This window comes from Ailuropoda melanoleuca, chromosome 8 (assembly GCF_002007445.2).
Source record: "Ailuropoda melanoleuca isolate Jingjing chromosome 8, ASM200744v2, whole genome shotgun sequence".
NCBI lineage: Eukaryota > Metazoa > Chordata > Mammalia > Carnivora > Ursidae > Ailuropoda > Ailuropoda melanoleuca.
This window is the reverse complement of record NC_048225.1, coordinates 122,105,472-122,128,961: the sequence shown is the minus strand read 5'-3', so window position 1 is coordinate 122,128,961 and position 23,490 is coordinate 122,105,472.

Genomic DNA, 23,490 nt, shown 5'->3' with positions numbered 1-23,490 from the left:
ACGTTTTTTGAGGCTTTATCGTGGCCCAAGGACTGTTGTAGACCTTGAGAACACCAAGCTGACTATGATAGAACCCTTTTCACCAAGGAGCTGTCATTCTAGTCCGGTCTAGTCTCATTTGGACAACCAAAGAAATAGCTACAAATAGACAGAATGTGTTTCTTGGAGATACATACCGGGAGATGTTGAAAGTGAAAGGGAGCCTGCCTTGTGTGTAGGTGGTTGGGAAACCCACCAGGAGGGGACTTGCTGTTCAGGAGGGCAAGGTTGGAAAAGCCTCCTTGGTCAGAAGATTCTGCAAATCTAGAGCTGCTCTTGGGGATGGAACAGCACTGCTTTGTTCTCTCCAAGGTGGCAAGAGGGTGGCGGATCCTCAGACTCCTGGCCGGCCATCACTTGGCAAATGGTGAAGGCCGACGGCAAAACCTAAGAGTAATACAGACAGATGTGCTTTTTAAAAAAGATTTTATTTATTTATTTGAGAGAGAGAGCATGAAAGAGCATGGATAGAGGGAGAGAGAAAGAGACTCTCAAGCTGACTCCACACCCAACACAGAGCCAGATTGGGGGGGGGGGCTCAATCTCACGACTCTGGAGAACGTGACCTGAGCCAAAATCAAGAAATGGATGCTTAACTGACAGAGCCAGGCGACCCTGAGAATATTTCATTTTTTAGAACAGAAAGGCACCTCCGTGCTCTCTTATGAGGCCAGATGTCCAGTCTGGCTTACAGGAAGTTGAAGACTCCCAGGACTGGCATTCGCCAGCCTCCTTGGCAATTCTCGACTTCGGAAATGGGGACACAGCCACTGAGAGCTTTCTGATGTGCAGCTGGCTGCCTTTCTCCGAGAACACTGACCAACTAACAATATCTTCAAGGAGGCTTTCCTCTTCCTTTTGTGAGAGCACAAGAGAAAACGCTAAGGAGACTTCTCTGCAGGGACTCCTAGGCTTTACAACATCCCCGCAGTGGACCCCTAACCTTTCTCGGTCCCTCCTTCTGTTTCAGCGTTATTACTCCCCACACGTCCAAATCCATCTTGTCTTGGGGTCTCCTTTGTGTCTCTTTTGCTTTCTAGCCCGGGACTTCCTTGAAAACAGCACCATAGAATTTCAGCACCAGAAAGTGTCTCACGGATGGTGGCTGGAAGTGACATTTCCAGTGAAGAAACTGAGGCCCAGAAAAGGAACAACACACACTGGAATATTTTAACCCAGTTGGGACTATACTTCAAATCGAGTTCTCTTTCCATGGCCCTCTGTCCCTACCCCACCCCACCCCACCCCCTTCTATTCTTTTTCAGGCTATACTTATAACCTCCCTAGGGGGCTAGATCCTACTTGTATATTCTGGCTATTTTCATTCTTGCATACTTTTCCCATGAAGTTTTTGTTGTTTCCTCTTTCAGACGTGACCCGAGGACCTCAGGCTGGCCTCATTAAACTGATCCCTGTGGCACCTTAAAGGACAGTCCTCCCCCGGGAGCTGCATGGCTCAGGGCTGCTTGTCCCCAGTTCCTGCATTCCCACCAGCCCTGGCCCCCTCAGCAAGGCTGAGATGCAAGCAACTTGCGTTGCATGTGGGGGAAAATATGCGTGTGGCCACTTTGGGTTCTTCCAATGCCATTTACAACCTTTGTAGGTCGAATCTGTTCGTAGAAGGATTAATTGATGGGTTTGACTGTTACTAGAGAAGAAAGCCAACTAGTTTCTCAGGGTACCCTTCCTTCTGGAAAGTTTCTAGCCTAGTGTCAAAAGAAGAAAATAACTTAACAAATGAATGCCCTTTACAGAATTTCATTGTGGATGGGTGTGAGCTGGATATAAATCTGGAGGAAACAGATGGGTTAGTGGTTGCAAAGCCCTTTCCCCTCTGTGTCTGTCTTTCTGCGGTGACTTACTTAGGATCCCAAAGTCCCAAAGCCTGTATTGTATGGAGGCAGAAAAATGTGGTTACTTTTACATGTGATTTGGGAAAGTTTAAAGCCCTCATCTGCTAGAGGTTTCTCTCTCCACTGACCCGTCCTCTGGTTTAGCCTGGTAAGTTTCTCTTTTAGATGCACACACCTTGAGTTATTTAGCCAAAAATCTCAGCCTTATCTTCAGAAGGAGAATACTAAAATATACATCTTACTGCGTGTAAAAGCACTGGCATCGTGCTAGGCACGGTGCCAAGGTGTTGCATGTATGTTTCTATGATGGTGATGGTACATTCCTCCATTTGGTAAACCAGATATCCGAACCTCACCATTTACATCTAGCACTGTCGTGAAAAGATAAAGTAAGATAGATTCAACCTTCAAAGAGCTCACAGCCCCTGAGGAGACAGAGATCTGTAAGCAGATGATTGCTGTACAGTGAGGCAAGCAATTATAATGAGGGGAACTCCAAGTTTGATGGGAGGACATCATGCAGCTGGAGACAGACAGGGAGGGGGCAGGAGATGATTTCTGACTCCTAGAAGGCAGTAGGAGTTATCATCATATGGTGCTTGGGAGCTGTGGAAGTTTTTATCATTCACAGAATCATATAATTTTCGAAGAATCTATTGAGAAGCCAAACATGCATGATTAGAAAGAGGAACATTTTGGAAAGAAAAATCCCAGGGCTGGAAATGGGGAGCGAACAAGGCATCAGCAAATCCAGAGTGGCTTGGAGAGCGTGCAGTGGCTTGCTTGGGAAGAGAGGGGAGGGGCAGGAGCCCTGAGCACCGGGTACTCAGGGAGCTCTGTTCTCTGCCAGGAAGGGAAGATGCCCAGACAAGTGCTGGGGACTGGAGGTTAAGTGCAAATTCCAAAAGCAAACACTGAAAGCGCCTCTAGTTGCTTCAAAATACCCCCACGTTCTACTCTGCTCGTAAAGCAGTGATATATTCACTATACTTCATTTCCATCCCCACTTCTGTGTGTAATCCAGGCATACCTGTAAGGGGATACATGGAAGGGAGCTAGTATGTTTTAATAATCATTTATTAGGTGCTTACATTATCATTTTTATCATAACGTTACCATAATATTTTAAAATTATCATTTACTAAATATATCGTCCCAACAACCTAGTGAGTTTGGAATTACTAATCCCTTTTGCATGTAAGAAGATTGAAGCTCAGAAAGGTTAAAAAAAATTAAGGCACTTGCCTGAGGGTTATAACATAACTAGAAGTATCTGAAACAGGAATTATGATCCAAAGCCTGTCCTTTTTCTTCCATGATGTCATAGCATGCCACAGGCTTTGGAATTGGACATATTTGGACTTAAATTCATAAAAATTAATTTCATTCTTGTCTTGTGTGATTTTTCTTTTTATCTGCCTTTCTTGACGGTCTAATAATGAGGACTCTGGCTGGTTTGTTTTATTTATGAGTCCTCTATCAATATTTGCTTCTCTCATTTGCCTATTTTGGCTTTCTTGATAAAATGTTCTTACTGATTGAAATTGTTGCCAGGGTTTCAAAGAGAGCAAGGAATCCAGTCAATTCTATTCAACATTTTCACTGAGCAAATATCAAGAATTCAACATCAGTGACACTCTGGAGACCCCTCGAGCCCCGACTCATAATTCTCACCAAAATATCACCACATAACATGCCATATATTTGTTCATGTGAAAATTGGGCCTCTCCGCAGTGGCTTGGGAGTCCCATGAGACCCGGAACATCGTCAGTTTTGTTCAAAGATGAATCCTCAGGAACTAAGTAGCCCTGGGAACTGGTAGGTGCTCTCCACGTAGCCGTGAAATGATTGATTGACCTTTAAGTACCGAAGGAAATAGAAGGAAGCATAAGACAGTTTTTGGTCTCCGTATGTGTATTTAGTTGGGGACTCAAGACAAATGCATGAAGTTGCCAAACAGCGTGAATAGCAGGTTAGCTGTTATAAATCCGAGGTCTGAAATTCTGTGAAAGAAATGTAACTTCTCTAAGTCTCCCTACATGGGATTTCAAGCCTCTCTTCTGCCGTGTTGGAAGAAACTTTAGGCGTCTAAGATCTGATGAGAGCTTATGTAGGTCAAGCCCCTGGGGGCGGATGCTGTCTGCTCTTCATTCATCCAGCTATGCTGATTATCCCTGGAACAACATTTGGTCCTTCCGCTGGGGCGCCTCCAGGACTGGCTGCTCTCTCTGCTCCTTCTTTCTTCTGCATAAACGCACAGGAACTCTTGGCCTGTTTTCACCATCTCTTAGAGACTGCCTTTGGAACTTTCTGCCCACGTATTCTACGCATCCACACCCTCTGAGGTCTTGTCACCTTTCTTAGGCTCTGTCTACAAAACAGGGTCCGCTCTCTGCTCTTGAGAGCGCAGGCAGACGTCATACCATCTTCCCAGGACTGGATGAGAGAAGAAAGGTGCAGGCATTTCTCTCTCTTAGGTCTGCTGATCTCTGTTCTCACCAAGTCTCTCCATCACCTTTTCCTTCTCCAGCCTGGAAGAGTTTTTCCTAGTGTGGAAGGGGAGACTCCCACACATTCCAGCTCCGCTCTGATTCTTTCCTTCAGGGCTTTGAAAAACAAAACTGGGATCAAGAGGCTCACAAGCTTTGTGCCTTTCCTCGGAATGATGAATACATATAACTAATATCTTACATAGAAAGAAGGGAAATGGGGAACTGTCAGAGGAAAGAAGTCAATATTTCAAAAACATTATTTTACTATACTCTTCTCCTAGTAAATCTTTGCATCCCTGGCGGGGGGGGGGAAGGTATTTCTCATCCAGTTGTTTTATCTCTACTTTCTCCCAAGTTGGCAGGACCTAACCTGTCCAAATAGGGCTCTTCGGGGCAATAATATCATTGATCAAAGCAATCCGCACAAAAGCAAATCACCTGGTCTGTATAACGGTGGTAACAATCTATAGGTTATGGATCAGTAGCCAAACTGGCTGATGTGTTGAATACGGGGATCAAGAAGCCAGTTTGTGTTCTGGGGCAAGAGCTGAACACTCTGTGGGTAATTCGATTTCATTTAAGTCTACTCAATTCTCTTCACAAGGCATTTACCCAGCACGTGCTGTATGTCAATATTTTAGTAACAGGACCTGAGCTCTTGAGGGTTGGCGTGCCCATCAGTCCCCATTCTTGCTCTTAGATGGCACATTGCTGGGAAGTCTGAGACGGTATTGGTTCAAATGGCCCCACATGGGGCCAGTATTCGAGGGTTCTTCCCTTGTTGTCAGGCAGCTGTCTCCATGCTGCGGACCCCGTGGGGCTGGTTTGGTAAGGCAGGATCTCCGACAGCCACCTCTCTACTCTATGCTGCTGTCACCTTCACTTTCTACCTCCTCTCCTGTGTGGGTGCCATCCCCGCTGCTCCCCCATTATTTAGAGATTCCCCCGCCTCTCTTTTCAGTGTGACAGAGATTCGTCCCACTGTACCACGAGCCCCCTCTCTGAGTCACGTGGATTATGGAGACTTTTCTCATCACCGGTACTCACGTTGAAGTTCTTTCTCACCCTAGGCATCTCCAAGGGAGGACATCCCTGTGTCTCTCTTAGTAACGGTAAACTCCCTGCTGGGCAGGGAGAACTCAGTCCTACCAACTGGTCTAAGCGGCATCTGAGTGCAGCTTCCTCTCAACTCAGCTCGCCCACCATCCCCACCCAAACCCACACTTGAGGTGCCCAAGAACCTCAGGAACTTTCTTATCTGGATTCGACAACTCAAGACCTTATCTGGATTCGACAACTCAAGCCCTTTGTAGAGAGTCTGCACTGGAAAGAGGCTAGCTTGCCATGTTGTATCGTCCCAGTTCTGTAATCCCAATTTTCTCCTGGCTCGCTATCTGTAGACCCACACCATCCAAATTCTTGGCAGTCTGCCCATTAGGTATTTCCTCAAAGGGGGGCTTTTTCCTGAATCCTCCCAATATTCACTCCTATCTGTATCCAGGAAGGAGACTGCTCCTTCAGATTCTTGAAATCAGTTCTTTTCCTCGTCTAACCTCTCTAAAAATGGTTTGGGTATTTGTATCTCCCACTGTCAGATTGTTCTTTCTCCTGATGGATATCCCCTCAGCCAGTTCCTAGGCTTAGGGTAACTTAGTCACTATTTCTTGGGTGCCTGCCCATATTCCGGGCACTACTGTTGGGAAGGGAAAGAGCCCCAGTGACTCCAAAGACCTCGTTCCTTCATGGATAAACTCTGGATGCAAATACTAGAGGAAGGCAGGAAAAAAGGAATTAATTATTATTTTTTTCTTTTTTAGTTTACTGCCTTATTAGTCATGGTGAGTCAAACAGAAGAAATAAATGATCACAATGTTGTCTAAAAGGAGGTATTGTGATTCTTGCTGTCAGAAAGCTTGGTATTTCGGAAACATTTTGTTTGGATAATTATCAGTTCTCTTATCTTTGAGAGGAAATGAGATTCATTAGAGAGGAGTGAAGAGTAAGACCATTTCTTTATGTTGTTGTTTTTAAGTAGAAATACTTTAAGGAGCATGTAGGGTGCTCTATCCCTTAGTTCCTGACTCCTTCAGCTGGCACTTTTATGCAGGTGTGGTTGTGTTAAATTGAATGCCACTTAGTGTCTACACTGTGGTAGCGGGTCTGTTGTACCTGGGGGCAGCTGAGGCGGGGTTAGAGATGATGCATGTGCATAAGCTGGTTGTTTTCTTCTGCACAAACTGGGAGAAACACTTTCTTCCCTCCAACCAGCAGCTCCTGGGAAAACGCCTCTTACCTACTTACAGGATTTAAATTGCATATTTTAGCATCTTTTGTTGAAATTTAAGGCATCATATCTTTAGAGTACTTCTGTGAAATGTGTGCCCTAAGGGGTTAAATTTTCACTCTGCTAACACAATGTATTATCCTGGAAAGAACAAGAGATCTGTAGTCAGAAAATGGGAGTTTGAATTTCAGCTTTGTCACATACAAGGCTGAGTGACTTTAGTTTGGCCAGCCTCAACTTAAATCTCTGTTTCTTTATCTGTAACATGAGACTAATAGTCATGACTGTGTCATAGGTTGTGCAGATTAGTACAATAATATCTGTGAGTAACACTTTGTAAATTCTTGAACAGAAGCTCATCTGTTCATTATTTACCCTGCATGACATCCCACACCTCTGTCATTAAGCATTCAAGGATGACTCACAAGCTTCATTTTTGCCCCAACTCCTGCCAACATGACATATGATTGCATCATGCATATGGGTGCCCATCCAACAAACTGATCTTAAGCTCCACCCCGAAGTGCTTCTTTCACTTCAATAACGCAATCCCCTGGCTGGACCTGGACTTTGGCATAGCCCCTGGAATGGTAAATTCCAGCATTCCAAGATCTGAGTAGCATCTCCTGTCCCTATAGCCATTATATTCCCCTAGGTTGACCTATTCCTTAACCTCCTTGAGGCTTTGTTCTTCAATTTACTCCCTTTTTTCTCACAATTCATCACTTTCCTGGTGGCTTCCCTTCTTTTCAATCTAAATCTATAGTGAGTCTTAAATTACTCATCAGCAAGTACTTCCGTGTCTGGAGACCCCTCCCCCTCTGCATCCACCTTGTCATAGCCAATTCATAGCCATTGACAAACAGAAATGCACCTTCTCCACTCAGACCTTTGGGCTGCTGAGCCTCGCTACGGGACATTACACACTTGTGTGCACTGTTGTCACTAGGAGTTGGTGGACTCCCACTAGGTGATGACCCCTGTACTATTTGACAAGCCTTCTACCTGTCCCCACTCAGCTCCCTCTTCTGTCCCTCCCAGGGGCTGGTCTGAACTTTCTTTAGACTTCACAGGGCCTTTCTCCACCTCTCCTACAAGTTCAGCAGATATTTCTTAAGTTTATAGTCTTAATGAGTCTAAATGAGTCTCCCAGACGTGAAGTCCCTTACCGTCTTCCCTATAAACTTACAGTCAATGTAAATGTATACCCCTCCTCCCCGAGTCCGAGTCCGCTTCTACAGCAAAGGGGAAGGTCCTCCTTCCCCAGTTTTATGCTTGTTTCTCCACGTGTTCTCTACATCTACTCTCCTACTCCTGTGAGGGAACTGATACCTTCACTCTCCTCTTCTAACCTGTGTTTACTACCCTTTCTTTTCAGATAGGCGACACACAAGGCTCTTTAATAATAGTTGAAAAAAAAATGTTCTCCTTCATCCTTGTATCCTTCTCAAACAGCACCCTGTAGCTCTCCTTCCTTCAACAGCTGAGCTTCTGGCAAGACCCAGTCATCACATCAGAACCCTCCTCCCTCCCTGCCCCTGACCTCACATTCAGTTGCCCATTAAATCATGTAAATATTTCCTATTGAATGTTTCCTGTGTTCATCCCCGTATCCATCACTTGTCTCCCATCGTCTTTCCATTCTAGCAGTTCTCACCCAACTTGTCTCCGTTTCTCTGGGGTTGCATCTCTTAGATCATGTTTCTAATTTTATTTTTTTTAAAGATTTTATTTATTTATCTGACAGAGATAGAGACAGCCAGCGAGAGAGGGAACACAAGCAGGGGGAGTGGGAGAGGAAGAAGCAGGCTCACAGCGGAGGAGCCTGATGTGGGGCTCAATCCCAGAACTCCAGGATCACTCCCTGAGCCGAAGGCAGACGCTTAATGACTGAGCCACCCAGGCGCCCCTTAGATCATGTTTCTAAAGCATGATGTTCCTAAAACATAGTGTTTTCTCATACTTTTTATGGGAAAAGTGCACACTCTTTCTAAGTTCATAAAGGGCTTCCAATGACTTATCTGTGGGTCTTGCTTCAATGTTTCAATGTCCATACCCCTCAAAATCTGCCTATCAAATGTTTGTTCATTCTCCAGGATTCCCCTCAAAATCAACTATTTTCTCTGGGAATTCTTACTCCACTCCCTCTGCCCCCAGGTTCTGGCAGCTCCTTCCAGTGGAATGGGTCATTTTCTCTTTGTACTAATTCCTTTGTCTGGACTTAATGCTCTGCGTGTTTGGCACTCTATTCCATGTCTCACTTACGTCCTCCTCTAGACCACAAGGCAAGAGAAAGCAGGGACGTATCTTATTCACAGATACTTTCCTAAAACCTGACCCACAGTGTCAAAAAATACCTACTTCTTTATAAGTGTGTTTCAAGAAATAAGGGCGGAGGGCAGTCAGAAGCCCAAGTGGGTCTTGGAAGACTATGTACCCTGCAGCAGGGTTAACTATAGTACCATGCTGTGCATGACCTCTCCACTACTTATTTATCTAATAATTGGACTTTGTATGTTTACACCATCTTCCTCCAATTCCTCCACCTCCTACCTATCGCCTCTGGAAACCATAGATCTCATCTCTTTTTCTATGAGTTTGTTTTTGTTTGTGTTTTAGATTCCACATGTAAGCGAGATCATGTCGTATTTGTCTTTCTCTGTCTGACTTATTTCACTTAGCATAATACCCTCAAGGTCCATCCGTGTTGCCACAAATGGCAGGATTTTCTTCTTTTTTATGCTAAGTATGATTCCAGTGTGTGTGTGTGTGTGTGTGTGTGTGTGTGTGTGTGTGTATCACATTTTCTCTACCCAATCATCTGTTGATGGACACTTATTTTCTCTTCTTGAAATTCTGGAAAATGAGGCCCTGATTCTGGAAAGACAGCCTTTCCTTGGGATAGCAAACTCCCCTGTGTATGCCTTTGATATACAAAGCTATCAATCCCCAGAGCCCCTAACTCCTACTATCTCCTTTCTCAAACTCTCACATAGAAAGCCTGTATTCCCCCTGCCCCAAATCATCCCATGGTACTGGACAACTAGAGGCTAAAACCCTCTGAAATTGTCAAACTACCCAGCCCCCAACATACTTGGGGTGCCTATGCTGCCTTACCCATTCCTTCCTGTGAGAATCCCAGTAAAGGCTCTGGGCTGGGCGCTCCCCTCTCTTCCTCCCACCTCCTGAACGCTCTGGGTGTTGCCACATGTGGCATACCGCGCCTTCTATTTCTAGGGATCTGTGAATAGAAACTTCTTTCTTCATGATAATCATTTCTGTGTTTGCTATCTTATCATACCTGATGAAAACAAATCCCAGGTACATTTTTAGAACAAGGTCACATATAGTAGCAGTAAGAAATTTATGAATAGGACTTGAGTCTCCAGATTGCCAGAGCCTTGTGTTTTGTACGAATGCCCTTGGGAGGTCCTCTCGTGCACTTCTGAATGGGATGAAGACCAGACGTGTATCTCTGGAGACGACCAAAAGAGATCACAAAGATAAATTGCTCTTAGGAAATGAAAACATTTTTAAAAGTTCTAAACAAATGTACTGCTCCTACGGTTTCTGGAAATATCTGCAGAAATCTAGGAAATGCTTCTGTATTGCATCCCTGTGCCTCTTTGTCGAAGGTTTATTAAGAAATTGGCCGGTGCTAGAAAATGTACCTAAGCTGGCTCATCTGGATTTATCCCGTAGCTAATGAGTATCTGTGCAAGGCACTGTGCTAAGCGAGCAGGGCAGCAAATTAGAATATAGATGGGGCCAGTCCTTGCCTCTAGTTGTTTTCAGTCTGACTCATACCTACACATGTCTTCAATATACCAGAACCAAAGGGAGGGAAGACAAATCAATTCTGGTCAAGATAATCAAGGAATGTTCTACAACCAAGCAATAATTTCACATATTTCCTATCAAGAGTGTGTGTATCGTGTGACAGAGCCTCACCTGAACTTACACTAGAAATCAGTTTGGTTGTTTTCTACACATATGGGAATGAGATATCCAAATATCTGTCTGCACATGTTGCTATGCACGGGATAAGAGAGCCCTGCAGTGACATTCGTGGGCTTCACACCCGAGGAACTTAAGAGATGGTGTCTATTCCCTAACCAGGCCCAGGGAGAAAATGTGACACCCTTCACAGACAAAAGACTAAGACAAGCGCTAAAAAACTGCACATGAAAATCACACAGTGAAAATCAAGGCCCGCGGAGTGCTGCCTTAGGCCCCAGGTAGCAAAGTGATACAGAGATGCAGGAAAACGAACTTTCCCCCATTGCTCTGAAGAAGCCCATGTTTCTAGGAATACCAGGGAAACTAAAGGGAACAGAGGTTTCAAGCACATGAAGGTCTTGCAATATTGAAAGCACAGGAGACAGGATCAAGGCAGGAAGGAGCAGTCCCTCTCAAGTGACAGACAAAAATGACATGAGGACAGAAAAAGGTGCATGAACTCATTCCTGAGCATTCATAAGATAGAGACTCCTTGACTGGGTTGGAGGCTTATGGTCCTAAGTCAGTTTGGGACTTCAAGGCAGGGAGAGCTGAATTATTAATATTAATATCACCTCATTTGTACACCGCAGGGCTATAGGGCCTAGGAATATGCTGGTTAAGTTTACCTATTAACTTTCTCATTTATCATTACAGCAGCATGCAACTACTATGTTATCATTAACTCCATTTCATGTATGAGAAAAAAAGAAAATTGAAGATTTAAAATGCCTAAAATCACAGTTATAAGTAACAGAACAGAAAAAAGCCTCGGTTTTCTGGTCTACCATTGACCTCTGTTTCACATTGCTGTTGTTTATCAAAATGCTTTTTTAAAAAAATTACTGAAGTGTAATAGACATACAATGTTATATTAGTTTCAGGTGTACAACATATTGATTCGACTATTCTACATATTTCTCAGTGTCCACCATGATAAACACAGACATCATCTGTCACCATACGGTATTACAGTATTATGGACTATATTCCCTACACTATACTTTTCATCTCCATGACTTATGTTTACAGAAGTATTATTTAGAGTAGCCAAGATATAGAAGTAGCCCAAATATCCATCAATAGAAGAATGGATAAAGAAGATGTGTCATATATATCTATAATGGAATATTACTCAGCCATAAAAAAAGAATGAGACCTTGCCATTTGTAACAACATGGATGGACCCAGAATGTATTATGCCAAGTGTTTCATGTCATTTTTGCAGAATAGTTTGGGAAATAAAAAGATTATTTAATTGCCAATCTGCATGTCTACAAAATTGACTTGCCTTTCTTACTTCCCTAGAATGATCTTTTCCCCCTGAATGATTGAATAAATGAACCATTTATTTTGACATTATGTCCACTGTCAAGTCTAACTGGAAAAGGGGACAAAAATAGGAGATCTATATTATTGTACTTGAAAGAGTAACTATTTACTAGTATATAACTATAGTTGTTATATGTACCGTCATAACTGCACAGTCAAAAACCCACATATAACTTTTGACACCCCCACCCCAAACTCAACTACTAAGAGCCTTCTATTAACTAGAGGCCTTTCTGATAACATAAACAGTCAATTAACACATATTTTGTATGTTATATGTATTATATATGGTATTCTTACAATAAAGTGAGCTAGAGAAAAGAAAATGGTATTAAGAAAATGGTAAGAAAGGGGCGCCTGGGTGGCTCAGTCAGTTGAGCGTCAGACTCTTGATTTCGGCTCAGGTCTTGATCTCAGGGTTGTGAGTTTGAGCGCCGAGTTGGGCTCCATGCTGGGTGAGGAGCCTGCTTAAAAAGAAAAAAAGAAAGAAAGAAAATCATAAGGAAAATACATTTACAGCACTGTACTGTAAAAAATCTGCATATAAGTGGATTAGCACAGGCCAAAGCCATGTTGTTCAAGGGTTAACAGTGTTTACAATTTTATGAACGCATAAAGTTGGCGTGTATATACTTGGGGTCACTCCTCTTAATTGCTCAGAGATATTTGAATTTTTGACACAGTTTTTCTTTCTTTGCCTACAGAGTTCACAAGGACATTATAATTTGCTATAAACTGAATGTTTGTGTTCCTCCCAAATTCATAAGTTGAAGCCCTAATTCTCAATGGGATAGTATTTGGAGATGGAGCCTTTGGGAGTTAGTCAGATCATGAAGGAGCCCCCATGAATGACATTAGTGCCCTTATAGGAAGAGACACCAGAGAGATAACCTCTGTCTGCCATATGAGGATGTAACAAGAAGGTGGCCATCTGCAAACCAGGGAGAAGGCTCTTACCAGGAACTGAATTGGTTGGCACTTTGATCCTCAACTTCCCAGCTTCCAGAACAAGGAGAGACGACTGTTGTTTAAGTGACGCAGTCTAGGGAGTTCGTGATAGCAGCCGGAACTGGCTAAGACATAGCCCTATAGTTAATTTCATCTTCAGGGACTTCAGAAAGTGAATTTATTTGAGAAAAGAGATTCTTAGGCAAATAAATAAAACTACTGGTAATCTTTCTTGAAAAAAAAAACCTCACAACATTTAAAAATTTTACCGTTTTCATCGTTAATGAAATTCATGCATCTGTTATTTGGATGTTTTTCCTCTGAGGATAACAGAAAAGTCAAAAGTACTCTAGGGAATCAAGCATTTAAATTTCCCATAAACTTTTACTACTGAAAGCAGAGTTAATCAAGTCAGACGATGAGAAAGAAAAATAATCATTGTGCAACTCAGTCTTTGTCTAAATATACAAAGCCAGACTTGACCAGAGACCTTGGTCTTTGCCCTTCCTCCTGATTTTTAAAGACTTTTCTTAAAAATAGCTTTATGAAGGGGCGCCTGGGTGGCACAGCGGTTAAGCGTCTGCCTTCGGCTCAGGGCGTGATCCCGGCGTTATGGGATCGAGCCCCACATCAGGCTCTTCTGCTATGAGCCTGCTTCTTCCTCTCCCACTCCCCCTGCTTGTGTTCCCTCTCTCGCTGGCTGTCTCTATCTCTGTCAAATAAATAAATAAAANTAAATAAAAATCTTTAAAATAAAAAAAAAAATAGCTTTATGAGGTATAAGTTTTATTCTAAAACTTGTTTGTCATATTCAATGTATTTCTTGAAGGGACACCTTTCGTGTGTCATCATAACTTGAAGTCCCAAACCTATACGTATTTGTAATCCTTTCTCATCATCCTGATAATTGAGCATCTTTTAAACCATAAAACCAAAAACTGGATGAAATGTTTCCTTTAGAAACTAGATACATTTAAAAGCACACGTATTGCATGGTGCATTGGGTGTTATACGAAACTAATGAATCATCGAACTTTACATCAGAAACCAGGGATGTACTGTATGGTGACTAACATAATATAATAAAAAAAATTTAAAAAAAGGAAAAAATAAAAATAAAAATAATAAAAGCACACTTTTCCAGGAGCCCCTCTCTGACCCTAACTACCACTTTTTCACTGTCTTTCCTAGTAACAGAACAGTAGAACTTATAAATTTAGTTCCCATAAAGGACTGGCTGAGCCAATAGTCCTGAAGTTACATCCCACAGATCTCTCCTGTATTTAAACAAAACATGCATAATAGTAATCTGCACGTGGATTTTGAGTACTTGGGAGAGAGTGCAGGTGAGAGAGAGAGAGTTTAAAATTGTGTCGCGGTATTCTAGAGGGGAAAGAACCCTGGACTGAAAGTCGCTTCAGCCATTTGTTGTAATGTTAGATAATATGATTTCCAACACCGTACTTGGAAAAGATGACCAGACGTGACCCAAACCCAGTAATGCTGTTCAAGCTTTATCTTTGCAGACCTCACTGACTAGTGAGGCTGCATTTGACATTATGTCACCACAAGCTTCTTGAGATTCAACTCTCTCCTTTGGCATCGATAATAACACTCGATCGACTCTCCTTTTTTCTTCTCTGATCATTTCTTGATAGCTGTGTTTGTGTGTGTTTTACAGGTTTTCAATCAATATTCTTGGTTATTTACTCTTTAGTTATCACATCCACACTCATCATTTTGACTAAGACCTATAGGGTGATGGCTCTTACATAAACTACCCCAGCGTGACTCTATCCTGAACTGTGGACTCACGTATCCTTGTGGACATATCAACTTGGATGTCCCGCGGGTACCGCCAACTCGCTGTGCTCAAAACTGAGTTCATTTTTTCTCTCAAACCCAGAAGTCTCCTGTGCAAGTATTTGGGCAGCGTCGTCTATGCAGGCTTGCCAATCAGAAACCTGAAAGCAAACGTGCTCTTCTTATCCCTGACAATTCTACCTCCTCATATGTTTTTTTTTAAATGTTTTTCTGAGAGAGAGAGAGAGAACACATGCTAGCAGGGGGGAGGAGGGGGAGAGGCAGAGGAGAGAGAGAGAAGCTTAAGCAGGCTCCACACCCAGTGCAGAGCCCAACGCAGAGCCCATTGTGAGGCTCAATCTCATGACCCCGAGATCATGACCTGAGCTGAAATCAAGAGTCAGATGCTCAACGGAGTAAGCCACCCAGGTGCTCTGCAAAAAATGGTTTTCTTCTTAATAACAGCTTTATTGAAATATAATTAACTCTCCACGAAGTTCACCATTTTAAACTGCACAGTGTGGTAATTTTTAGTCTGTTGACAAAGTTGTGTATCAGTCACCACGATCTAATCCCAGAACATTTATATCACACCAAAAAAACTCTCCATACCCATTGGCAGTCATTTCCTACTTCCCGGTCCCCTCCGCCTCTTTCAATGATTAATTCTACATTTGCTCCCATGGATTTCCCTATTTTGGACATGGATGTAAATACAGTCATATAATATGTGGCCTTTGTGTCTTGCTTCTTGCTTAGCATAGGATTTTCAAGATCTATCCATACCGTAACATATAACAGAACCTTATAGAAACAGAGTAGAATGGTGGGTGGCCAGGGACTGGGAGAGGGGGAAGGGAAAATGGGGGGATGTAGGTCAGAGTGGACAACTTTCAGTTGTAAGATGAATTAATTTCAAAATCTAATGTGCAGCACAGTGACTATAGCTAATAATACAGTATTGTGTACTTGATATTCACTGAGTAGATCTTAAGCTTTTTCACCATGACAACAGAAAGCTATGTGAGCTGATGGATTTGTTAATGACCTTGATCGTGGTAACCATTTCACCATGAACTTGTAGTCAGATTGTCATGTCGTACACTTTAAATAAATACAACTTTGTCATTTTTTCCCTCAATAAAGCTGGAAAAAATTAAATAATTAAAAAAGAATGAAGTTCTACCTACTCACATTTTTTGAAAGTGCCCCTCTTTAGCATTTTTATGTTGTGGTCCCCAGTTTGGTCACAGCTCTAGGTTGTGTCTCCCTTACGTCTGGCCTGGGCTGCTCTGATCCCTTCCTAAGGGATCACTTTTCCTGCACGCTACAACTAGACGATGGAATAAATTTGAATTCATAATATTCCCAGGCTTAAAACCCTTTAAATGCCCCATATTACTATTTTAAAGGATAAAGTCATAGCGTCTGTCAAGGTCTCCCTCTACGACTTGTCCCCACCTCGCAAAGCTCTCACCACCCTTCTGCCTCCACACTTTTCTTCTCATTAGTTCCTCTGTGCATGATACCCCTGGGCCTTTGCTCCTGCAGTTGCATTTCCCTGGAATGCCCCTCCGACCGTTCTTGGCTTGGCTAACTCCCGTGTCATCTTGTCTAGAAAGGATTTTCAGGGGTGCCTGGGTGGCTCAGTCGTTAAGCGTCTGCCTTCGGCTCAGGGCGTGATCCCGGGGTCCTGGGATCGAGCCCCACATCAGACTCCTCCGCTGCGAGCCTGCTTCTTCCTCTCCCACTCCCTCTGCTTGTGTTCCCTCTCTCGCTGGCTGTCTCTCTCTTTGTCAAATAAATAAATAAAATCTTAAAAAAAAAAAAGAAAGGCTTTTCAGAAAGTCCAAGTCAGGCAATTTGTGCACCCCATTGTAGTATTATGATACCACACTCAATTTTTAAATCTAGGAAATGCATGGCTCTCTAATCAGATAGTGGCTAATCAGATCAAAGGGAGGATTTGTCTTATTTTTTTAAATCTTTTTTAAAAAATCTTTGTTCTCTGGAGTTCTAATTGCCTGATGCATAGTACGTGCTTCATATAATTATGTTGCATTAAACTTAATTGTGATATTGACTCTGACCTTGGAAAAGTCCATCTTTCTGAACATTATTTTTCATACTTTAAAATGCTGGGGTTGGATTAGTTGATTTCTTACGTCTCTTCCTGATGTAAAATTCTGATTCTATGATTCTATTACCTTCTGGCTCAGTGCAACGATACCACATTTCATATTCAATCTCACAAACCACATTTGACCATTATCTTCTCCCATATAGCCCCTGCCAGAGCTACTGTGCAAAATTTCTTCATTGTTTACTAAGCCAGCTCAATGTATTTACAGAGATGTCTCTTTAGGATAATCTAATTATGCCTTTATTTGTTGCCAGCAGAGGTTTATTGATTCTCTTGTAATAAATACCATATTAATATTATATTCATCTCTCTCATGGCAAAAAAAAATCCACATTCAAGTATCTTGTGCAGAAGACACTTGCAGCTCGTACAGAGAAAAATACATGAAGCTTTTAAAGATCTCAGACTTCTAGGGTTTCCGTAGCCAGGAGAGAAAAAAAAAATAAGCCTTTTAAATATCAGAAAAAGCATTTTTCTCCATTTTTCTTTTCACATCTTCACCAAATAAAGGATGTTATGTGAGATAGGCCCCATTTGAAATTTTTTACTTACAATGAAATACGGTCCTAAACATGGTTGTTATAATAAGTATCACTTGAATAGAATTTTTGGGGCTTAGTACCAGGGAGAAAAAGACCAAAATGATGCTTTAAGTGGCAACCCCAGGAATTTAATAATTCGAATAACATTAGAGCTGAGTCAAACACTGTAGTTCTCTCAGTCCATGGATTTTACTGACTTAACCAAACAAATCAAAAGATTTCTTTTGATACTATACAGACCCCAGTGCTGCAGACAGCATCGGGACATGCGTTTTGAGAAAGAGAAACCAGGCCATTAAAAAAAATAGGGTGCTCGGTTGAACCAAAACAACTCTGCTATCTCATGTCAAGTTTCTAGAGTAGCTTTATTATTCGATTTAATGTGCTGTGAATTTCCAGGATGCAAGGCATAGATATGCCAACACAATTACTTTTTAAACCCAAATGGAAATGATTTTGATGTTATACAGAATTCAAGGTTGGACAAAATCTTTTCTACTTTCTCTCTCCTTTTTTATTCTGAAAAGCGTGGAACTGTCAATAGCACTAAGGTAGACTAGCCATCTTATTTGTGGGACCAATACGCAGATTCTTCGTGATGTCGGCTAAAGAGTATTAAGGAGAGAGAAAATACCACGTGTTCGGGGTCCATCGGCCACGTTATTCTGATGAAGCAATCGTTTTTTTTTTAAGATTTATTTATCTATTTGACAGTGAGAGTGAGCCCACACAAGCAGAGGGAGCAGCAGAAGACGAGGGAGAAGCAGTCTCCCCGCTGAGCAGAGCGTCCCATGCGGGACTCGATCCCAGGACCCTGGGATCATGACCTGAGCTGAAGGCAGATGCTTAACCGACTGAGCCACCCAGGTGCCCCTGGTGAAGCAACCTTTGAAACACATCAGTATCATTTATTTTTACCATTTCGTCCTGGTTCAGCAGTAAAGTCACTGGTGGTAGTAATCTGGGAGAATGTGCTCCAAGGGAAATCGGGCTCTTCTTTTTGGCTTTGTTTCTCCATTTTTAATCTAGTCTGGATAATTTTCCTTTGTTTCACATAATATTTTGGAGAAAACACAAACATTTTACTTAATGTTGTCATTATTTGTCAGAGGAATCTGAACGTATTCAGGTAATTTAGAAAATATGCAAGAGTATAAAGAAGGTACACAAAAGTCGCCCATCAGCTTACCTCTGGAGGTTAACCCGTGCGCATAGAGTTTTGTCCTGCCTTTAAATAATACTAATAGTATATTGTGAGCATTTCCTTTCATGGCCCTTTGAATAAAAAAAGGAAGCACAAGATTTTATGTCAAAAATATGACTGCGAACTAAAAACAGGAAAATAACCTGTTCCCTTAGTGAACTTCGCTCAGGAAACAATCAAATCATGTAGGCTTGAAAACAAGGGGGAAGCTTGAGCTATTTCCTCGAGAAGAATTATGGAATCAGCCGAGATACTGATGGTCTCCTGTTAGCTGGGAAAGCAAAGGCATTACTGTGCTATGTAGGGAATTTGGAAACCAGATGAAATGGATTGTCACTTAGGACCATAATAACCAAAATTTTTGTTAGCTGATTCAGCATACATGCATAGTTCAGAAAGGGGCCAAAACACACTCACACTTTCCCTCACAGAGCCCCCACCAACTTTAATAGAGACAAACTCAGATATTAATGGCTAACATTTATAAAATGATTACATGTTGGCCATGGTTCAAAGCAATTTACATGGACTAACTCATTTAATTCTTAAAATAACACTTTGGAGTCAGGACTATTAACTTCCTCATTTAACAAGGTGACAGATTCAACTTCAGCCGTTTGATTCCAGAGAATCTCGACGTGAATACCCGGTCTCTACCTCTTCCCAGATTGAGACAAGCAAGTTGCTTTCTCCTTCCCTCTCCTCTTCTTCCCCCCCCCTTTTTTCCCTTCCTTTTCTGCCCACCTCCACATACTTGAATCCATTTTGGAAACTGTCAAGGCATCAAGGTCTCAAGCAAATATCCTGACTCCATTCTTGGTGGATGGCATCACATCGAGACTGTGAATCATAGAGCAGCCTTTTTTGGTTCTTAAATTCCTCAGAGTATGGTATTTATAAGACAAAACCAAAGTTCTTTCTCTTGACAATAATTGACTGTCACATGGTATTATGCTCACCAAGTATCAATCTTTTTTTTTAATCAGTTCTCTCTTTCCACAGAAATGGGCAGAGAAAAAGAAGTGAAGGAGAAAGAGACCTCCATCTTGTTACACATGTAATCGAGAACAAGGAGCAAAACAAAATAGTCCCAATAGTTTTGTAAAAATGCAATTTAATCATAACTGAATTTATGATGAACAAATTATTCTGATGGCATTTGTAACAACAAATGTTTTGTTTTCTTTATTTAGTTTTTGAGCTGGGAACTATTAATTGCCAAGTCATTAAGGCACATCTCCAAGATTGGTTTTGCTTGGAGCTGGTGTTTGTTTTTCTGAAAAACACTGCCACTATTGTTTACCATTATAGATTTGTAGATGGGACTCCTTATTTCCTTCGTCTCATTTCTGATGAGCTCTAATAATATTCCAATATTATTAGAATCTAATAATATTAGATTAGCTCTAATAATATTCCAATGCAAGGAATGAAGGGGAAACAGGACATAAAAGAAGATGAACTGCATATTGGACATGCATATCACTTCATTCAAAGTGATGGGACACGGACACACTTGCATGTATGTAACTACTGGTTAAATTCCAAATTACTCGTACGATTGCTATTACACATGTTAAGTAGATCATTACTTACCTTGTGGCTTCTGGCAGGAAAAAAATCATACTTCTCTGTAAAAGAATACTCACATTTCTGGGATAAAAGCATAAAATTGACAAGATGGCCTGTTGGTGTGTTTCCCTTATCTCTATTCTGAAATTCAAGCACTGTGTTTCACAGGATCATTTTTTTAAAGATTGTATTTATGTATTTGAGAGAGAGAGAGAGAGAGTGGGGAGAGGAGCAGGGAAGGGACTAGAGGACTCCATGCTCAGCACGGAGTCCTACCTGGGGCTCGATCCCATGACCCTGAGACCATGACCTGAGATGAAACTAAGAGTCAGCCGCTTAACGATTGAGGCACCCCGGCGCCCCTACAAGATTATTAAGCCAATTGTATGTTCTCTGTTTTCTTGGGGTAGGCACTGAAGGGATGACAAAGGGCCTGGAAACCGTAAGTAGGCAGTGCAGTTGCACAGCCCTGGAAGAAACACTCCTTTTCTAACTGAGAAGTGGATTCTCTTCGAGCAAAGCTCACTGTTTAGAATGCCAGTCTTCTTTTCTTTACAGATTTTGCATCTGGGGAGGAAAGGTCTATGGGGAAGCCAGGTGCAAATGGCCTCCCTTCCTTTTGCATGTCTTTCCCAATCTTGGAGGGTTTTGCCACACCACGAAAGAGGGACACCGAAGAACTCAGGGAGGTCCTTTGCACACGGAGGAGGGCTGTGGCCAGAACTTGCTTTGTCTCTGCTCTGCCACCACAAAGCAAGTAGATTATGAGGGCCCTTAGCTCCTCTGTCTCAGTGTCAGGGTAGTGACATCAGTACAGGGTTCGGATTGTCACACACGATTCATGAGCACGTGTGAAAATGCCTTGAAAACATGGAAGCACATTGTATCTACAACGTACTGTTCTTTGCTGATGGAGACCTACAATGGACACCGAGATGCTTTCTCGTGCAGAGAAACTATCTGTGGGTCACGGCGGTGAATATTTTTGAGAAATCATGGTTTGGATTCCGTTTCCTAGAGGCCAGTCTATCTTCTGAGTCAACATCACTACTCTATGGTTTTGATCTGCGTGTTCTTTCCTAACTGAAAGGCAAGACAAGCTTTTTCTTCTACTAAGGGTGTCTCCAGTGTTTTAAATTACAACTGTACTCTGTCGTTTTGGGGGAATATTTGGGAAAAGTGGCAGAAACGAACCTTGTAAAATGATTCATATGTGTTTTCTTTTAAAAAAAGAAAAAGAGCAGACACACTTAAAGGAGCACACGTTACTTCAGAATATCAAGTCTTGCTTTCGATTTTATAGCATCCAATGGGGGTGTCATCCGCTGTGTACATCCATCGTGTTTGAATTTCCTGTTTTTCAAGGTAATCAGGAAAACTGCCCCTCTTCTAGAGAAGCAGAAAGACAAGTAGGAAGAAGGGAATCACGCTGATATCTCATTCCCAATGCAAGACTAACATTGTTGAGTCTTGTGGGGATTAAGATTTGGTAAAAAGGGGGCGCCTGGGTGGCACAGCGGTTAAGCATCTGCCTTCGGCTCAGGGTGTGATCCCGGCGTTATGGGATCGAGCCCCACATCAGGCTCCTCTGCTATGAGCCTGCTTCTTCCTCTCCCACTCCCCCTGCTTGTGTTCCCTCTCTTGCTGGCTGTCTCTCTGTCGAATAAATAAATAAATAAATCTTAAAAAAAAAAAAAGACTTGGCAAACAGATGGGATGGAGGCCAATGGTCTTGTCACCCTCACCTCAGCCTCACCTGGATCAGACAGTGATGGCTCATACCTGGGGGCCATCCAGACAAATGAGAGCTAAGTTCTAAGCCACCTATTCTCAATGTCCCCAGATCTTGAGCCCAAGACGCTTCCATCCTGAATACGACTGATCCTAATTCCATGCTCTGTGCTTTAGCTCCCTTCAGTTTCTTCACATTGAATTCAAAATGTCACTCAATGTTCAAGCACTAACCAGGTTTTCAAGTGTTAACCCAAATAATTTGACAAAAATGTGGTGTGCTACGCCTGACCATTCTGTCCTTCCTCAGTGTGTGGTCTTATTTTTTGACATTGGCTATTTTAAGACGGAAGGTGCTCTCCCAGCTAACTAATGGCAGCTCTGAGAGACCTCAGCCGGATTCACGAGTCTCATGGGAGACGCAGCTTGGAGAAGGAGAAGGTCACCTTTATCTAATTGGAAATAAATTCGAGAGTCTTACAAACATGAACCCAGAACATTATTAAAAACAAAGAAAGAACCATTGCCAAGAATGTTACCCAGCAAATCACTCAAGGGCCAGTCTTCTGGGACCGATAAAATCACGTACATGTGCTTAAAGCCTGTAGGAATCATCCTGTGTTACAGCTGTGCGCTGAGTTTATTGACCCCAAATACCAAGTATGAGAATAAACCTGAGACGCAGCTCATGCTGTGCTGTTCATAGGAATGAACTCGAAGCTGACTGCAGGCCTGGTGGGAAAGACAAGGGAGTGGGTAGACTTTCTTCCCCTGCAAGTCTATTTTAGATGCTCGGCAATGGGGACAGGAGTGAGGTTGAGGAGAAAAGACATGAATAAACGGTAGCTACTGGGGATAATCCATTTTTAAAAGAAAAAATACCAAAATAGGGAGGCATTATCTGTAAAGGCACTCTCAGCTCTGGTGGCTGTTACAGACGTTGACAGGACACTTTGGGTCACCGTTCCTCTAGGTGCTTTTCTCAGAGGATGAATTGGTAATCCACCTTTGTGGCCCATTTTACATAAACAACTGAGATAGACTTCTGGGGGACAAAACCAGAAACAAGAAGAATTATTTAGAATGAGTCTTTACAAGGAATAAACTGTCCTATTCCTGCTCAAGTTCCCCTTCTCTCTGGCTTTCACGGGTCATGAGCGCTAGGCTTTGTTCTCCCACCAAAAACTCAGCATCCCTGAGACTCCCCGATTCAGCAGCTGAGCTAGAACTTTCGCACTGCCTGGCCAGGCCATAGATACTTAAGTAGAAATGCCTGCTTTCATTTAATAACTACCCAAATAACTACTCAAGTTCTCCCCAGGATACCTGTTCAAATGGTGTGATATTTAAGTTAGGACAGCAATCTAGCTTTCCTTTGGTATTGAGGGAACCTATTTAGAGCAAATATTTGGCCCAAATATTCCAAATATTGGCTTCTTGGTTTTTCTTTTTCTTTTCCTTTTTTCAGTTCAAGCAGGTATATGTTGTTCTTTATTTTAAAAAATTAATTTCTTTATAAAGAGAAAAAAATGAGTATTTTGAAGGTA